A 20389-nucleotide genomic window follows, 5' to 3' on the forward strand; every position below is an offset into this window, starting at 1 on the left:
TTCTGCCTGTTCTGATTGTCTTAAGTTAAACTTGCAAAACCCCAGCAGTTCTTTGTAAACTTACGTTTTAATACAAAATCCTCTCCTATTTTGTCTCCTTGAATGTGTTCTTGTAACTCAGAAAATTATGAACATTCATCAGCAGCCTTTGTGCCTTTAAATTTAGGTATATTACTGCTAAAACTCTTATAAAAGGAAGTGTTTTTCACTTTTATTTCAGGATTTTGTGCTGTATTACACAACCTCCAGAACTTTTTGAACAATAGTATGCTGGACAGCTACTAGCACTCTGAAAGTTGGCATCAGTAATATGAATCAGTAGGATTCAGAGACTGAATCCGTTTCTTTCATGCACAGGTAGAACACATATAATCCCTTTTTCTTGCTCATGGTTGTAACCCAACCCTTAACTGTTGTTTACCAAGGCACTGAACCCTAAATTTCACAATTCCAAATCGGAAACAAATGTATATTGACACACCTGGAGTAATTCTGTATTTCCAGAAGTAAGTTTATGTATATAATAGTTCAGTGTGACATTTTGCATTTGTTTCTAGCACCCATTCTTGGTCTTTTACACTTCTGATATTCTTGTGTCCTGTTATGATGAATGAATGAATCTTGGCATATTTTATTGTGAGGCTCATTAAATGACTGGTGAAGTCTCCTCACATCTTGTACTCTGACACCATTGCATTTAAAATGCTGCTAGCTGAGAATTTGGGTCATTTTCTTGCATGGGTCATAATTTTTTTTCTCACCTAGCTTGTTGTTTATTTTATACTTCTGCCACTCACTTGGACATACAACAACACAATTTATTATTGGATTAGCTGAAGCAGTAATGAAGGAATAGATATGGGCTCACAATTATGAATCAACAATGGAATGGTATGAAACAATGTTAATGTGATTGGCATACTTCATTCATAGGTTAATATTACATCTTTGCACAGTAGCATGATACCTACAACAATAAAAGTTTCATATATGTACAACATTTCTGATGACTGTGATTCGCCCTATCACATGACATCTCCACCTACCTAAAGGACACACACTGTCAGCATCATATCCTCTCATCTGGCAAAACTGCCGCCTGACTTATTCACTGTAGACGTGCTTCCAGATGGGTAAGGAAAACATCTTTTATAATAAGCACATTATTCATTCTTGTGGAATAACATTAATGCACATGTGCAAACTTTGATACTAGTAAAATCATCAACAACAAAAAATATCAGAGTGCTGTGCTGGCTACTAAAGCTTGAAAGCAGCTCTGTAGTAAACTGATATGTTGTGTTATCTCTAGGTACCACAATAATGTACCTGCATCCCTGTATGTGTCAGCACCACATCTAACAAATGCTTATAAATTAACATAAAGAGACTGTACAGTTACAGGATGTCATACAGGCCATCAGCTCTGTAATTAGTGCATTTCACAAGGTGCCGCATCCCATTGTAGTGTATTGAAGAAGTCACATCGCTGCAGCATGAATTACTGCTCAGCAGTATTTGTGCTACCACAGCCTGCTCATATCTTTTCACTAAAAACAGGATACACACAGCAGCATCACTCAATGAATGTGAAGCCTAATTCAACATGCAGACAATTTTCGGATGTGTATTAATTGCTGTATTTTATAACAATCTGCACCCACCTACCGCCAATATGGACATGCCCAAATCACTGAATACAGAGGCATCTGGGCAATCGTATTATCTTTGACCCCATTTGTAAGTGAAACAGGAAACTGAGTCACTATAAATAAGGACATTATTATATTTTCTGTAAACACTCACTTTGACTATGGCTAGACATCCGAACAAGTAGTCTATGGGTAAATGTATGTTCTCTTACTGTTGGTACTTGTTTGGTGTTTTCACCATCAAGACAGAGTATCAACAAACTGTATTTCTCCCAAACGTTAACCCAACACAATACTAACCACCGAAGCCAAAACTTTACAGAAAGTACTCACAGTGGGCATACATCTGCAAGTTGTCCAGTAATGTTGTCAGCATTTAACATAGTTGATGGCATCAGGGAATCTCAGTCAAATAGTATTTATGACGGAATGCATCTGTAGTGATTACTGAAGTTACTCTCCCATTGCTGGCCGAAGTGGCCGTGCGGTTAAAGGTGCTGCAGTGTGGAACCGCAGGGCCGCTACGGTCGCAGGTTCGAATCCTGCCTCGGGCATGGATGTTTGTGATGTCCTTGGGTTAGTTAGGTTTAACTAGTTCTAAGTTCTAGGGGACTGATGACCTCAGCAGTTGAGTCCCATAGTGCTCAGAGCCATTTGAACCAACTCTCCCATTAAGAGGAGCTGAGAGGAATTCCCTCACTTTCATCATTTTGGGCATAGGTTTTATGTTCATCATCAGCAAGTAGAGGAAAAGTAGCAGCCATCTGTCCATAACCCTATATTTCATGATGCATCATATAGCAGTAAATGCTCAATCGGTATAAGAGCTAATGCTACAAACAAAATCACTTCTTCTAGTACCCTTAGCATGGCCTGTGAAAGGACAAATGAACCTCAAAAACTATCTCTACTGTAGAAAAAGTACCATCTGGCAATACTATAAACAACAATTATAACACAGCACAAAGTATTAGAAGAGCTTAAAGTCTTGCAAGACCTTATAAACATACTGGTGTTTACACTCGTTTTTATGTGATCAGTGAAGATGTCTTGTGATTATGAGTAAGCATAAAGATGTATTTAATGTATAGGTATTGTCAGAAATCCATGTGCGTTTTTTTAGCTTGTGCATAAGCGTTGGCTTTCGTGGTTAGTATTGTGTTGGGTTAATATTTGGAAGAAGCACAGTTTCTTGATGTTCTGGCCAGATCGTGAGGATACCGACCTAACACCAGCAATATGAGCACATACATTTATATGCAGACTACTTGTTTACTGTGTATAGCAATAGGTCGTAGGTGAGCATGTAGAAAATAACATAATGTCTTTATTTTACAATAATTGAGTGCTGGACACTGAGTTCGCATTTCCCATGCATTGGGTGATGCAGCTGTGTGTGCTTCTTAACGAAAAATACTTGTGGGCTGTGACAGCGCAAATGCTGCTGAGCACCAATTCGTGCTGCAGGAATTTGGTTTCTCGAGTATGTTGCAGAGGACTGCAGTACCTTGCGAAATGCGCTAATATACAGCTGACTGACTGTATCACGTACTGCTGTTGTACAGTGTTTCTTCGTTAGTTTATAGGTATATGTTAAGAGGTGGTGCTGACACATATATGGATACAGGATATTTGTTATTCCAGCGCTCCAGAATCACACGACAGTATTAATTTTACAATTGTCGAAATGCCACTAGTAATGAGGATAAAGGCAAGAAGCATTACATTAGTAGTGTGTGAATAAGTTGAGAAATTAGGTCTGGTGGGAAACGTGGTAGTCACTATGACCACCGTGTGTGAATGGCTGAGTCGTTTGAGCATCTGCCTAATAAGCAGGAGACATGGCTTCGAGCTCCAGATAAATTTTCACTGTAATTCCTTCACGTCTCAGTATTAATTTACCACGCCGCCACTTTATGTCGTTCATACCCAACACCTTGCCCGATATATATTTTTTTATCATGTTACTAATCCTAAGTTCATACATACATCTTTAAGGTCATTCTACACTGGAATAGCACTTGGATATCACAGTCATCAGAAACGTTGCGCATACGAGGAACTTCTGTTTGCTATAGGTCTCGCTATATTTTGCAAGGATGTAATACTAAAATATGAATATCCAGTGGGGAAAAAAATGGTTAATGGACACTTTTCTACTGCTTACAGACAATCCATCGACTCTTTGGTGAGTAGTAAAAGTTTGTCTTTCCTTCTAGGGCACACTCTAATTGAGGCACACGCATGGATGTGTGTGATGTCCTTAGGTTAGTTAGGTTTAAGTAATTCTAAGTCTATGGGACTGATGACTTCAGATGTTAAGTCCCATAGTGCTTAGAGCCATTTGAATCATCTAATTGAGGCACTGCCATTAATTGTGTTAAAGACCATCATTCAACTAGTCATAAGTAGGTGTGTTATCTTAACATAAGGTAATTCTGACATTAGGTAATTCTACCAATTTATTTATAATAGAAATTTCACCCTCTCAGTAACTCTTTATGGCTGGGAACACTTGACAAGGACGACATTTGGACATGCTAACATAGATTTTGCTGCACCCACAGTGCAGTAAATATAAAAAAAAAGCCAATTGTAAGTGAGGGTAAGTTTTGTAGCTATAAACCTAGGCTTAACACATGAAAAGCAACATGAATATGGCACTGCAAGATGTGATAACAGCTGTTATACAAGACCATCTCTTACTCCTCATGAAATATTTAAAGGCAGGTAATCGCTTTGGAGATGGAATGCTGTGCCGTGGTCTTTACCGATGAAATCAGATTCAGCCAGCACACAACTGATGGTCGTTTGCACATTCAGCATAGACCTGCTGAGTGCTGTCTCATAGAGTGCATTAGTCCAAGACACACTGGTTCCACCCCAGATCTAATGGTCTGTATTAACCTACAACTCTCATTCACCTTTGGTGATTATGGAGGGGATGCTAACAAGCAGCTGGTACATGCAGCATGTTGTTACACCCATTCCTTTGCTGTTCTTGCAACAGGAAGGCGATGTTTAGCTTCAACAGAATAATTCTCACACACACCGTGCCGCTCACACTCAACATGCTCTGCAAGATGTGCAGCAACTTCCCTGGCCAACACGATCTCTGGAGTTTTCTCCGGTCGGTGTAGGGTATGGTGGGACTCGTCAGCGAACAACTCTTACAGAACTATGTGAACAGGTCAAGCAGGCGTGGTGTGACATATCCCAGGATAGTATTCGCCATCTGTATGGTCGACTGCATGCCAGCGTCAGCGGCTGCACTGCCGCCTGTGGAGGCTACACAACATACTAATATGGGCATGTCAGCATGGGTCCATGTCTGGTACCTCAGTACCACTTACGTTACTGATCTGTAAATGTAATCATTTCATGTACTCCATATGCACTGTTGCAGCAGGAAATCTTGAGTGAATTGGAAACGTCTAAAAGGGTGTACTATTTTTTTTCCAGCAGTGTAAGTTTTCGAAATTTGTGGTAAGGACTATGGGACCAAACTGCTGAGGTCATCGGTCCGCAGGCTTATGCACTACTTAATCTAACATAAACTAACTGACGCTAAGGACAACACACACACCCATGCCCGAGGAAGCACTCAAACCTCCGACGGGGGGAGCCGCGCAAACTGTGGCAAGGTGCCTAAGTCCTCACGGCTACCTCGTGCAGCCCAGCAGTGTATTTTACGTGTACAATGTGACTGAGTGACATAGTCCAAGAAGAATTATAAAGCAGGTATATTAGGTTGAAACTATAGAGGCTTATCTTTTCTACTAGTATGTTTTGCAAGTGGTGGTTATATTTACCGGTGTGCTCTGCACATCATTATGAAAAGTATATCAGAGGCAAAACTTACTATTCTGTATAGTAAGTTTTCTATCCATTCCATACATCGATGAGGTCTGGGACAAATAACTTCTAGTGTGCCTCTATGTGACCTATTGCTTGCAGCTGGCCTCTACTATTAGCAATTAATATTACCATGAGGAAATATATGCACTAACTATAATTCTAAAATGTTGAATTTCCTTAGATAAGGCTTGAAATGTAATACAGGTATTAACTTGGAAACATTTTCAGCATCATTGTTTTTGATTGTACATACATTGGGTCGTTATACTGGCACACAGTACAGATTTTACAAGTGCTATTAAACAGGTGAAATAACATAAAAGGCAGTACACATAATAAAACACCAGTAGATAAACATTCTTATGTTCTTTGTTTATTTGGCTGATGTACATTCAAGGTAACTTTACTGTTTCGCATATTCATAAGTTTCCATCCAGAAGAAAGGTGATATTTTATTAAAAACGACTACTGTTTACTCCTAAACGCTGAATCTGGAACAATTTTTGTTTCTTCTGGTATACAATTGTATAATATCATGTTACCATGTGTTACACTTTTCTGTCTCCATCATGTTCTGGAAAATATCTAACGGACCTTTGTTTGTCATCTGGTACTATAACTGATCCAATTGTTCTCATTTGATTAACGAGTTTGCCTGTGCTGGGGATGTGTCACACCACGCCTTCTTGAACTTTTCACATAGTTCTGTAAGAGTTGTTCGTTGACGAGTCCCACCATACCCTACACCGACTGAAGAAAAGTTCAGAGATCGTGCTGGCCAGGGAAGATGCTACTCATCTTGCAGAGCACTTTGAGTGTCAGAGGCACGGTGTGTCTGAGAATTATTCTATTGAAGCTAAACATCTCCAAGGACAAAGAAACATGTAACATTTGTTAGATCGATTTTAGTAAAATAAGGTTGACAAGATAAAGTTTTTTAAGCGCAGAAATTATCGTAAGAGCCCAGTGCTTCCACAGAAACCGATTCTGTATAAAAACAATGAATGGAACTGTGTTTGGTATGTCCACATCAGAGTTTCTTTACTTGCGACAGCTTTTAATATGTGCAGACTGTAGTACGGAGTTTCCTCGACAAAGTACTTACACATATATCTCATTTCAACTCTTGCTGAACCTACATATCTAAAAATTTTGAGATACATTAGTAACCTTATGTGCAGTTTTCTAAGCTCGCTTCGATAACGTTTTTGATGGGATTTATGAAATAAAATAATGACTACACATGCGTTTTTGCATTATTTGGTTGTATAGGAAAATTAATGACATAACGTGCGCCTTAACTGAGCTGCTCCATACTTGTTTAAAATCATCATAAATATCAGCTTACGAATGGACAACCTGTAGCCTTCTGCATTTTTTATGATAGTTACTGCTGTTACACATCGGTGAGCTCTTATTAGTAGCAATCACTGACAGGTACATCTCCTGAACTGTATCGGCACGAAGTTCCGTGTTGCTGCCTTTAAAGGCCGTTACTTGTCATGACCTAAAGTTGGCGTGTTCCGTTTCCAAACTACAAAATGTTATGTAAGAAGTGGACTCATTCAGTACACAAAATTATTACATGTTAAGAAAACAGTACATAGTAAGTGCAGAGTAAATTTGTTCTTTCTTGGTTTTAAATAATTAGGTAACGGGACAAGTGTGAATATGATACTTAATATGTGGTGTTGAGGACAATAACATAAAGTGATATGAAGCCCAGTTCCTCTGTAGAGTATGAAGTCTAACTGGCACAGGTTTTCATGTGTCACAAACACGTGGCTTCAATCTGGACTCGCAAAGTCTGAATCCATTTCATAATATGTAATAACATCTTTGTTGCATTTGCGGGTATATAAACTACATTTTCTGCCACGTAATGCACAGAGCATTCGATGTTTCCCTCACCACAAAACCGGAGAAGTTTACACTGCAGGCTTAGACTGACCTTGTCTGAAGAGTCCATGTATGAGGAATGTAAGTTTCTCATTGTTAGTGAACTCCTGTGAGACTGTTGATCATAAGTATTATTATCTCCCTCCTCTGTTTAACAGCTTTCATTAGCACAAAACATTCAGCAGTGTCCCTCTGCAAATAATATCAATGATATTAATAAGTATAGGAGAGTTTAATGCTCTTCATAATCGTCTAGATGCAGTTCCCACTCTGATAAATTGTTGCCCTAATTATCGTTTTGCGTCATCCTATAGTGAAGAATGGCCTCAGAATCAAAGGCTGTGCTTTACGGACTCGCAGCTTAAGAGCGCTGCAGCTTAAAGCACAAGTGTTCTGACGATAAGCAAATTTGAAATAAACTGTGAGTGACTTGTTCAGAACAATCAAAACTCCCCTTTTCTCTTGTACGTGAAAGACATTCAATACCCCAAACTTTTATTGCCATGTAGTTCTTGACAGTAGCTCGGTTATGAGCATTAGGTAGATTGTACGCAAGTGAAGAGAGTGGGATGTACAGCTCTTCCAGTTAAATATTCAGTTGACCATTTTAATAGTTGAGAGCAATACTTGAAAAACTATGTCAAAACTTTATGTGCACTGATGAGCCGAAGCATTATGATCACTGGCGACTGCAACGCTGGATGCCACCTAGTGGCGTTGCGAGCACGTGATGGGGTAAAAAAAGTATGTAACCGGAGAAGACGCGGACAGGGGATCACCATAGCGGAGATGTGGGCTGCAAGGTGGGGAAACTCGTTGAGATAAGCGACCTCGGGAAACGGCAGATTATTATTAGACAGAGCCTGTGAATGAGTAACTCGAGAACGGCGAAGTTGGTACAGTGTTCACGTCTTACTGTCGTGAACATCTGCGGAAAGAGGTAAAAGCACAGTGAAACTACCACTAGGCTCTAATTGGTTGGACGCCCAAGACTCTTCACAGAACGTGGTATTCTGAGGCTTGTCTGCTCTATAAAATAGGACTCAATGCTGGTGCAGCACAACTGTTTCAGAGCACTCCGTTCATTGTACATTCTTGAATATGGAGCTCTGCAGCAGACCACCTCCACGTGTTCACGTGTTGACCCAACAACATCATCAGTTAAGACTGCGCTGGGCTTGACACCATCGGTATTCGACTGTCGATCAATGGAAGCGTGCCGGCTCTTCGAGTGAATCACATTTTTGCTACACTATGTCGATGGTCCTCTCCTCAAATGCCGTCATCGGGTTGACCGCCTGCTCGAAACGTGTAGCGCGTCTCGGATCCAGGTTGGTAGCAGCAGTATTACGCAATGGGAGACATTATCCAGCGCTTGCATGGCACCTGTGGCAGTAATCGAGGACACGCTGACTTCTACGAGCTACCTGCACCCCTTCATACTAGGTGTCTTCCCTGGCGGCGATGTCATGTTTCAGCAATATAATTGTCCCTGTCATGGAGCCAGAAATGTGCTACAGTGGTTTCAGCAGCATTATAGTGAACTCACATTGATGTCTCGATGACAAAATTCTCCTAACGTAAATCCTATGGAACCCACCTGTGTTGCTATCGGGCACCATCACTGTGTACGCATATCAACTGCCCGTTATTTACGCGAATTACATGGCCTCTGCTTAGACATCTAACGCTACATACTTCCACAAACCTACCAACAAACTGAAGGATCTCTTATACGCAGGACCATTGATGTATTCCGTTCCAAAGACAGACAAATAAGCTATTAAGCAGGTGGTCTTGATGTTTTGGCTCATCAGTGCAAATGATTGTAATATTCATTAAAATATCTGTTTGTAAAATGATCATCTTCCGTTTGTTGCATCATTCTATTCCAGCATACTCGTACAAACTTTTAAGTAGTATGGGTGTGTTAAAAATTCCCTAGTAGTGAAGCATCACCTCATCTATATTGTGATTCTCCCATACGTATCGCATCAAAAAGGAATCCAATACATTTTCCAAGTTATTTTTACAGGAAAGTGTCATCTCTCAGCGGATGTAGAAATGTGTTCTTGGGACTGTAAATATTTTGTGGTCAGTGTGATACTGTATACAACAACCGATTTCACTGCATATTTGTAACACTAAGTAGATTAACAGCCCATTTGTCTACTTCAGTAGTACTGAAGTCATATGGCTGTGGTAACATTATGATTACGAAGTTGAAGAAATTGTTAACTTTGCTTAACACTTAAATACGTTTATGTGCATGGTTGTGTAGTTGCTAGTGTAGTGTAACATGGGTTATTCTTGAGAACGACCCATGTTTCACTGAATACGCTCGTGCTGGCAAAAGACGGCAGTGTCTTTTATAAATATTTTGCGTATTTGGAAAAATCCACTGTGCCTATCCCAATCAGAAGTCTGTGCAGATGGTGCGTATGCACTGAAATAACACAGGAGGGGAAAGGTGCGGTGTAGTGAACATGGTAATACTTGCTGGTCGTGGACATCTATTCCTTGACAATGCACCGTGAAAGTGTCAAGAGCACCTCAGAGGAAACAGACGTAATACAATTTAACGCTCAAGACAAATGAAGAGTGTAAATCTGAAATCTTAAGCTGAGTTCAATGTGGTCAGACGTATTGAATGACGATTCGAAGTTATCAGTCATTCATAATTGGATCTGTTTTCACAATAAATGTACAGTCTTAGACATAAAAACTGACCGCAGGCTGGCCGCCACAGACTAAGTCTGAGTCGTTCACTTAAGGTGGTCAATAAAACCGACCGCCACTGACAACGCTAAGTCCGGCCATCTGCACAATCTGGCAACACTGTAAGACACTGAAGTGTCAGGAGAAAGTGTTGTCTGCTTCCTAGATGTAGCCGTGCTGTGTGAGCCCGTGGTGTAGTGGTAATCACCGTGCATTGTAATCTTTTAGTTGCGTAGACGCGTCCAACCCTATCTCTCTTTCTTACCTATTTCGGCCTTCGTCTAAAGTTATGACTCTGGTTAAATATCGAAGATAATTCGTTTCACATTCTAATAATAACTTGGCAGCAACGTAGAACATGTTTGCCAACGCTGTGACCAACTAGTTACTTCCTTGATGGCACAGGACAGCTCGTGGCTGCGTCGCGATCATAACAGCTCACGCTCGAGCGTTTCCTCGCGATGCAGAGGCTACCGGCCACCGGCCAGACGCCACCCGCCGCCTGAAATCGGGGGCCGCCCAGGTGAACGCGGCGTGACGCTGTCAGTGTATGCATCAACTGTCATTTTTTAATCTGAAGTTCCAATTATCAACTTGCACTTAAGCACTGGATTTTGCATACTTGAAAATTATGAACTACAGCGTTGCAAAGTTGGGTCGGAAGTGGAATAAGGTGTAACATCTGCAACACATTATTTACGTTTGGTATAATAGAGGGATGAATGCGCAGGAGGCAGCTCGAAAGATTTGAACTGTGCGTAGAGCGAGGGCTTTTGGGAAAAATACGACGGATAAAGATATTCTTGTTTCAACGAAGATCGTTCTAGTAGGAATGATTTCCCACATTAAGGAGATCTCGACTGTTGTTGTTGTTGTGGTCTTCAGTCCTGAGACTGGTTTGATGCAGCTCTCCATGTTACTCTATCCTGTGCAAGCTTCTTCATCTCCCAGTACCTACTGCAACCTACATCCTTCTGAATGTGCGTAGTGTATTTATCTCTTGGTCTCCCTCTACGATTTTTACCCTCCACGCTGCCCTCCAATGCTAAATTTGTGATCCCTTGATGCCTCAAAACATGTCCTACCAACCGATCCCTTCTTCTAGTCAAGTTGTGCCACAAACTTCGCTTCTCCCCAGTCTTATTCAATACCTCCTCATTAGTTACGTGATCTACCCATCTAATCTTCAGCATTCTTCCGTAGCACCACATTTTGAAAGCTTCTATTCTCTTCTTGTCCAAACTAGTTATCGTCCATGTTTCACTTCCATACATGGCTACACTCTATACAAATACTTTCAGAAACGACTTCCTGACACTTAAATCTATACTCGACGTCAACAAATTTCTCTTCTTCAGAAACGATTTCCTTGCCATTGCCAGTCTACATTTTATATCCTCTCTACTTCGACCATCATCAGTTATTTTACTCCCTAAATAGCAAAACTCCTTTACTACTTTAAGTGTCTCATTTCCTAATCTAATTCCCTCAGCATCACCCGATTTAATTTGACTACAGTCCATTATCCTCGTTTTGCTTTTGTTGATGTTCATCTTACATCCTCCTTTCAAGACACTGTCCATTCCGTTCAACTGCTCTTCCAAATCCTTTGCTATCTCTGACAGAATTACAATGTCATCGGCGAACCTCAAAGTTTTTACTTCTTCTCCATGAATTTTAATGCCTACTCCGAATTTTTCTTTTGTTTCCTTTACTGCTTGCTCAATATACAGATTGAATAACATCGGGGAGAGGCTACAACCCTGTCTCACTCCTTTCCCAACCACTGCTTCCCTTTCATGCCCCTCGACTCATATAACTGCCATCTGGTTTCTGTACAAATTGTAAATAGCCTTTCGCTCCCTGTATTTTACCCCTGCCACCTTCAGAATTTGAAAGAGAGTATTCCAGTTAACATTGTCAAAAGCTTTCTCTAAGTCTACAAATGCTAGAAACGTAGGTTTGCCTTTCCTTAATCTTTCTTCTAAGATAAGTCGTAAGGTTAGTATTGCCTCACGTGTTCCAACCTTTCTACGGAATCCAAACTGATCTTCCCCGAGGTCCGCTTCTACCAGTTTTTCCATTCGTCTGTAAAGAATTCGCGTTAGTATTTTGCAGCTGTGACTTATTAAACTGATAGTTCGGTAATTTTCACATCTGTCAACACCTGCTTTCTTTGGGATTGGAATTATTATATTCTTCTTGAAGTCTGAGGGTATTTCGCCTGTCTCATACATCTTGCTCACCAGATGGTAGAGTTTTGTCATGACTGGCTCTCCCAAGGCCATCAGTAGATCTAATGGAATGTTGTCTACTCCCGGGGCTTTGTTTCGACTCAGGTCTTTCAGTGCTCTGTCAAACTCTTCACGCAGTATCTTATCTTCCATTTCGTCTTCATCTACATCCTCTTCCATTTCCATAATATTGTCCTCAAGCACATCGCCCTTGTATAAACCCTCTCTATACTCCTTCCACCTTTCTGCCTTCCCTTCTTTGCTTAGAACTGGGTTGCCATCTGAGTTCTTGATATTCATACAAGTGGTTCTCTTCTCTCCAAAGGTCTCTTTAATTTTCCTGTAGGCAGTATCTATCTTACCCCTAGTGAGACAAGCCTCTACATCCTTACATTTGTCCTCTAGCCACCCCTGCTTAGCCATTTTGCACTTCCTGTCGATCTCATTTTTGAGACGTTTGTATTCCCTTTTGCCTGCTTCATTTACTGCATTTTTATATTTTCTCCTTTCATCAATTAAATTCAATATTTCTTCTGTTACCCAAGGCTTTCTATTAGCCCTCGTCTTTTTACCTACTTGATCCTCTGCTGCCTTCACTACTTCATCCCTCAGAGCTACCCATTCTTCTTCTACTGTATTTCTTTCGCCCATTCCTGTCAATTGTTCCCTTATGCTCTCCCTGAAACTCTCTACAACCTCTGGTTCTTTCAGTTTATCCAGGTCCCATCTCCTTAAATTCCCACCTTTTTGCAGTTTCTTCAGTTTCAATCTGCAGCTCATAACCAATAGATTGTGGTCAGAATCCACATCTGCCCCTGGAAATGTCTTACAATTTAAAACCTGGTTCCTAAATCTCTGTCTTACCATTATATAATCTATCTGATACCTCTTAGTATCTCCAGGATTCTTCCAGGTATACAACCTTCTTTTATGATTCTTGAACCAAGTGTTAGCTATGATTAAGTCATGCTCTGTGCAAAATTCTACAAGGCGGCTTCCTCTTTCATTTCTTCCCCCCCAATCCATATTCACCTACTACGTTTCCTTCTCTCCCTTTCCCTACTGACGAATTCCAGTCACCCATGACTATTAAATTTTCGTCTCCCTTCACTACCTGAATAATTTCTTTCATCTCGTCATGCATTTCATCTATTTCTTCATCATCTGCAGAGCTAGTTGGCATATAAACTTGTACTACTGTAGTAGGCATGGGCTTTGTGTCTATCTTGGCCACAATAATGCGTTCACTATGCTGTTTGTAGTAGCTAACGCGCACTCCTATTTTCTTATTCATTATTAAACCTACTCCTGCATTACCCCTATTTGATTTTGTATTTATAACCCTGTAATCACCTGACCAAAAAATGATGGATTACTGTTTAACTATCATGCGACATCTGCATTCGACAGTCATGGTTCAGAAGTCTGGTGTAGGAGAACAGCATGCTCTAATTCGAAAGAACAGAAATCAACGGAATGACTGGTTTCGCAATTTTGCTTGAACATCTTCAGGTCGCTGATTCAGCATTCCTACGCAATACTGTTACTGGTGACGAGCTATGGTGCCTTTATCGTTAACTTTCTAAGACGAAATGAAAGGCCGAGCCCTACCAAAAAACGTAAACCTGAGCAAAGAGTAGATTGAAATACTATTTTTCATCTGATAGCTACAAAAGTGTTTTTTACACTACGAATTCTTCCCCAAGGGTGTGTCCATCACAGCTGGAATTTGTTCCCAACAACTGAGACATCTTTGGGTCGCAGTGGAAAAAAGTCCACCGACAAAACTACATTACGTGTGTTAGTGCATGATAATGCACTCTGTTGATTTGAAAAAACAAAACTATCCAGGAGATTGTTAGGGAAGTCATCTCTCAATCACTTCTGTTGATAGGGAATTCATCTCTCAGGCACTTGTCGCTCTGATCTTATAATCGTACACTTTTACCTTTCCCGCGCTTGAGCGATTACCTGTCAAGGCAGTTCACCTCTAGACGAAAATGCTCTTCAAACTACACTGGTTTAATGACATCGTTAAAACCAGTAGATTTCTACAGGCATAGAATTTGAAAACTACTTTAGCATTGTCAGATTGTTTTAGATAATGTGAAAGAATATACTGTTGCTGATTAATTTCTCTTTGATGATTACTGCTGGGTTCAATAAACTAAGTAAAAACGCAATTACAATTTTCACTGTACTACTACAAATTAAATTCAACTTACTTCAGAAACATCACTACTGCAGTCTATCTCAATGAAGCATTGTCTGTAAGACGATTGTGCCTATTTTGACACGAAGTTATAGGATATTACGGACTTTTGACTTCTAAAATGTCTGTAGTTACTTCATGTTCTGTATCATACTCAAGTATTATGAAAATATGGCATTTCATAGATAAAATTAAGTAATCACAACAACAACGAATATGTCGGCAGAAAACAAAAGTGGCATTATGAATTTTGCAGTACCATAAGGTTTTCGCTCTGACACTAAGTTGTACTGAAAGTAGCAAGACGAATTTTGCTTGAGCGTTGTCTTACAATTCCCTTATTGAGTTTGTATCTGCCCACTTGTAGCTTTGCTACAAAATAATTAAAAATACGGCTTTCAGCGAGTCTCAAAAGGTGAACGGAAGCAACTTGCACCTGGTTGACAAGCACCATGCCTCAGAGCTAGGGAAGAGATGCAGCCCCTGTGGCTTACTTATTGGCCCAGTAGCCGCTATGAGAGATAAATCGCAACATAAGAAACGAGAGTAGTTGTATCTCCCGTGTTGAACTATTTTCGTGGACTCACAAGCATTAACTGATATCTTTATATCACATCTGAAGTGAAAATCACTCACATTATTCAACTGAAATTACACGATAATATCAAGTGCATTTAGCAGGATAGTTCTGTGACATCAAGGAAGTAACTCGTCGGTCACAACGTTGCCAAACATATTCTACGTTGCTGCCAAGTTTCAGTTATACTACCAACAAGAAAACCGCCTGACGTGTTCTGTGAGTGACGTCGGAAGTGCCTATAGATAGCTTCGTCTCAAAGTTGTGGGTGGCAAGGGCTGGAATATCCTCATTATAGTTCAATGAGTCTCATTCGCATTTCTGTAACTAGGTTTAGGGGCTAGAGTGTAATTACTTGTAATACATCGATGCACTGAGTGCTAAAGAAACGTCATAAATTAATAACTGCGACAATTATTTGTGTTTTATTGTCTTAATCGGACCGAAACCTTGAAAGCGTATTCACCAAACGCGATTCATAATTTTGGAGCTTCTCCAGTGGTTGAGTTGGCAATATATCTTTGCTAAACAGTATTGAAATCACTAGCATTGGCACAACCGCCAGAAGACAGGCATGACCTGGCTTCTTGTTGTCAGCTTTTCTGACGGATATTCTGCCGTTGCTCGAAACGAAGATACTTAAGGTGAATTGTAATATTCCATATGACGAAAATCTGATTCTTCTATTCTTCCAGCACTAACATTCAAAACATAGTTAGAATAAGCAGCTGAAAAGCGCCTGTGAACCAACAACTAACAATGCGATCATAATAAGTGGAATCTGACAAACTCAATCTGTCATTTGATAATTGTGAAATATTACTTCTTTCATCTGCACAGCGCCGCAGTATGAACTCAAGGTTTTCGTAGGATTCCTAAACCTAATTTCGTTGTGTTCATTTTCAATGACAGTATAGGAGGAGCAAAACCATCGAATTTTTGACTGCAGTTGCAGTAGGACATCCAGTGAAGCATCAAGAATGTGAGCATTCACTCATTGCTGTAGTATAGGCTAGGGCAGAAAGAAGCAGGTTTCTCATAAAGTAAACAATGACAGTTACTGTAATTAACGCATGAAGTAATCATCTCGCAAACGTAAATTTTTCAGATCGCTGTCACTTATTAAACATGAATTGTTCAGAAAATTACAACTATATCTAGTGAAATGAGTAGGTTAATGCAGCTCCAGTCCGTCACTGTTACTAATTTGTCAAACATTTTCCGAATAGCACTTAATATAGAAATATGTGTTTGTGTGCGTTTATGTGCATGTATGTGTGTGTGGGGAGGGGAGGGGGGGGAGGGGTTCTGTTATTTCCGACATGTCCGAAACCAACAAACACTACGAATCGAAACATACAGCCTTGTTAATCAATCAAATATCGAACGACAGATGCCCAGGCTGTCACAGGGCGTTAAAATACAGCTACGGCGGCAGATGAAAATTGTCCTGACAGTTAATCGATCAAGAGCGGGAAAGGTGAAAGTTCACAAGTATACGATCAGAGTGACAAGTGCCTGAGAGATGACTTCCCTATCAATACAATTCTCCTCGACTTTGTCTCCAGACGGGGTGATGCTGTAGACAGTGTCTCACTATTTGCAGCTACTAAGAGTTGAATACGTCTTCAGCGATAACCTTCTGTATTTTTTTCAACTATGTACAGTTGTAGACATAAGAACTGACCTCTGGCCGCCCTCCATAGAGCCTAAGTCCTAGACATTCACTTAAGGTGCCCAATAAAACCGACCGCCCCTGACAACGCTAAGTCCTGCCATCTGCACAATCTGGCAACACTGTAAGACACTGAAGTGTCAGGAGGAAGTATTGACTACTTTCTACATGTTGCAGTGTTGTGTGAGCCCGTGATCTAGTGACAATCGTCGTGCATTCTAAACTTTTAGTTGCGTGGTCGCGTCCAACCTTTATCTCTCTTCTTTTTTACCGTATTTCCGCCCTCGTCAAAAGTTATGACCCTGATTAAACATCGAGGATGATTCGTTTCACATTCTAATAATAACAAATACTTCGAGAAACAATTCCGCAGGACGGCTCGTGGCTGCATCGCGATCAGAACAGCTCACGCTCGAGCGTTTCCTCGCGCTGCAGCGGCTACCGGCCACCGGCCAGACGCCACCCGCCGCCTGAAATCGAGAGCCGCCCAGGTGAACGCGGCGTCACGTTGACAGTGTATGTATCAACTGTCATTTTCGAACTTGAAATTCTATTTATCAACTTGCAGTTAAGCATTGGACTTTGCATACTTGAAAAATTAGGTCGCAAGTGGAAAAAGGTGTAACGTCTGCAACACATTATTTACGTTTGGTATAATAGAGGGATGAGTGCAGAGGAGGCATCTCGAAAGATTTAAACTGTATGTGGAGCGAGTGCTTTTGGAAAGAATACGACAGATAAAGATATTCTTGTTTCTACAAAGATCGTTCTGACAGGAACCGTTTTCCACATTAAGGAGGTCTCGACTATCTATATAAGTAATGGATTACCATGTAACTATCATGCGACATTTACATTCAACAGGGAGGGCTCAGAACCCTGGTGTAGGAGTACAGTATGCTCTAATTCGAAACAACAAAAATCAATGGAGTGACTGTTTTTGCAGTTTTGCTTGAACATCATCAGGTCCCTTATTCAGCATTCCTATGCAAACTGTTACTGGTGACGAGATATGATGCCTTTATCGTTAACTTCCTGAGAAGAAATGAAAGGCTGAGCCCTACAAAAAGACGTAAACTCGAGCAAAGAGTAGATTGAAATAATATTTTCCATCTGATAGCTCCAAAGTTGTCTTTTACCCTACGAAATCTTCCCAAAGAATGTGTCCATCACGGCTCGAATTTTTTCCCAACAACTGAGACACCTTTCGGTCGTAGTGTAAAAGAATCGACCGACAAAACTACATTTCGTGTGCTGGTGCATGATAACGACTGTGTTGATTTGAGAAACAAAATTATGCAGGAGGTTGATAGGGAAGTCATCTCTCATGCACTTGTCACTCTGATCGTATACTCGTGAACGTTCACCTTTCCCGCTCTTGATCGATTAACTGTCAAGGCAATTTTCATCACCTCGTCTGGAGACAAAGTCGAGGAGAATAAGTTTACACACCGCCATTGTACGCAGAAGCCAAACCACGAGAACAACACAAAAAGGCGACGGTGCTTGAAAAAGAAGAGTAAAACCCTACAGCAACAAGACAGATGCCCCAGGCATTGTGTTCTACTCAAGGTGTGACAATCAAGTTGCCATACACACACACACACACACACACACACACACACACACACACCAAAGGGAAACACCACTCTGGCACGACCCTGGGTGTTGATAAGCCTCTAAAATTCAATTTTTCTAAATAAATGAGTTGGTCAGTTTCGAGATGAGTCATGCCACAAGAACTAAATTTTAAATATGCCACAAAAACTTGTTGGATACCTGACAATTTATGGTTACCTTTTTATAGGTACATTTGATGATAATAACCTGTCACACAAGGGTTTTAGTTTTCTGTCAGTAGTTTCATGGATGTAATAATGGACAAAAAACTGCAGTGAAAGACTTTTTCATTTTTTCATTTCGACTTTTTCTTTGGACAAATACCTTACATATAAATTCATTACATAAAATTACTATCTTATACACTACATATGATATCTGGATGTGTGTCACAGACACACATATATTTTCTACTTCTTCGACGTGTGGAAAAATAATGTAGAGTTGACCATGTGAGAAACAGGGTTCCTTCAAATTAACTATGCATTAGTGAAATGTTTGGCCCTGAGCCTTATTGATTGTCACACTATAAAGTAATTTCACAAGAAAATGTTATCTTTTAAAAGAAAATGACATATGAGTTGACATTGTTAGGAGTTTTGGTAGGAACACCGAGTTTCCTTTTTGTTTACCAGTTAATGTTAGTGCTTCAATAATATTATGAAGTTGTTGTTTGACACATAATCTTGTGTGGGGTGAGTTAATATTTCTTACCAGCATTACTGGCGATCGAATTTTCAGTTTCAGTGTATGCAAAGGCATTTAACAAGTTTAAGAATTCGGTTTTGAAGTTGACAGTTTCTTCTTGATCCATTATTGTAACTACTGATTTATATACTGTTTCTGCTACTGGAATAAGCTTCTGTATTTGTTGCACTACGTCATTCTTGGTGTTACAGTTGTTCTCACACTGCCAATCTTTAGTTAGCTAGTTCATTTCTATAGATGGATGCACTTTATCAATAATTGTCCCTCAGATTCTGACATACCACATAATTCTGGTGTTAAAATAAGCTTTCCAGAGTAAAGATCAAGAAGGTAAGGACCATATGCAATTTTCAATAAATGTTGGGCAAATATGTGAGCTCTTGGATCTCCTGTCATTACTGCATGCGTATTTTCTTTCAAATATAACTTTTCAAACTTATTCCAAAATATTAATCTCTCTAAACTTGCATTTATTTCATCTGCTGGTGTTGATTTTGGAATTACTCGTAATGTTTGCCGAATGTCTCCTGATAGTAGCAATAAAACTCCTATCATTAATATATTGTTTTTCCGAAGATCTTGTACTGTTGTGTTGAGTGCATCAAGACTTTTTTATGGGCAACTGCACATTCATCCCATATAATCATTTTGCATCCCATTAAAAGTTTACCATACACTGAATATCTCATTATATCACTGACTGGAAACTCTAGGCAGAGATTACACCACAAAATTTGTGTTTGCAGCACATAGTCATAATTATATTAACATTAAAAGTTTTGCCATCCACAACCACCCACATCCATTCACTGTGACCAAAACAGCATAGTGCATAATGCGAGACTTAAGGCTACTCCCATGGATAAAAGAAATTGGTCTGCTGTGAATAGTTTTGGCAACAAAGTGAAACATACCGACACATGTTCAATATATATATATATATATATATATATATATATATATATATATATATATATATATTGCTATGTAGAAGAAAGTTTATTCAGCACTTGCACATACAAAAGCGAAAAGCGCGAAGCGGACTGCCTCTGGCCAGAACACATATAGTATATACACAGCTACAGAACATTCCAGTACAATGAACCTTGAAATCTGTGGGTAGTTCTGCAATGGACTCGAACCGAATATAGAAGTTAAAATTGTACAGTCCAGGTGCCCTCCATGCAACAGTTTAGTACCATAGCCTCTACACCACGGTGCCACTCAGCTTCTTCT

The sequence above is a fragment of the Schistocerca nitens genome, chromosome 11 (genome assembly GCF_023898315.1).
Source record: "Schistocerca nitens isolate TAMUIC-IGC-003100 chromosome 11, iqSchNite1.1, whole genome shotgun sequence".
In the NCBI taxonomy this organism is placed as follows: domain Eukaryota; kingdom Metazoa; phylum Arthropoda; class Insecta; order Orthoptera; family Acrididae; genus Schistocerca; species Schistocerca nitens.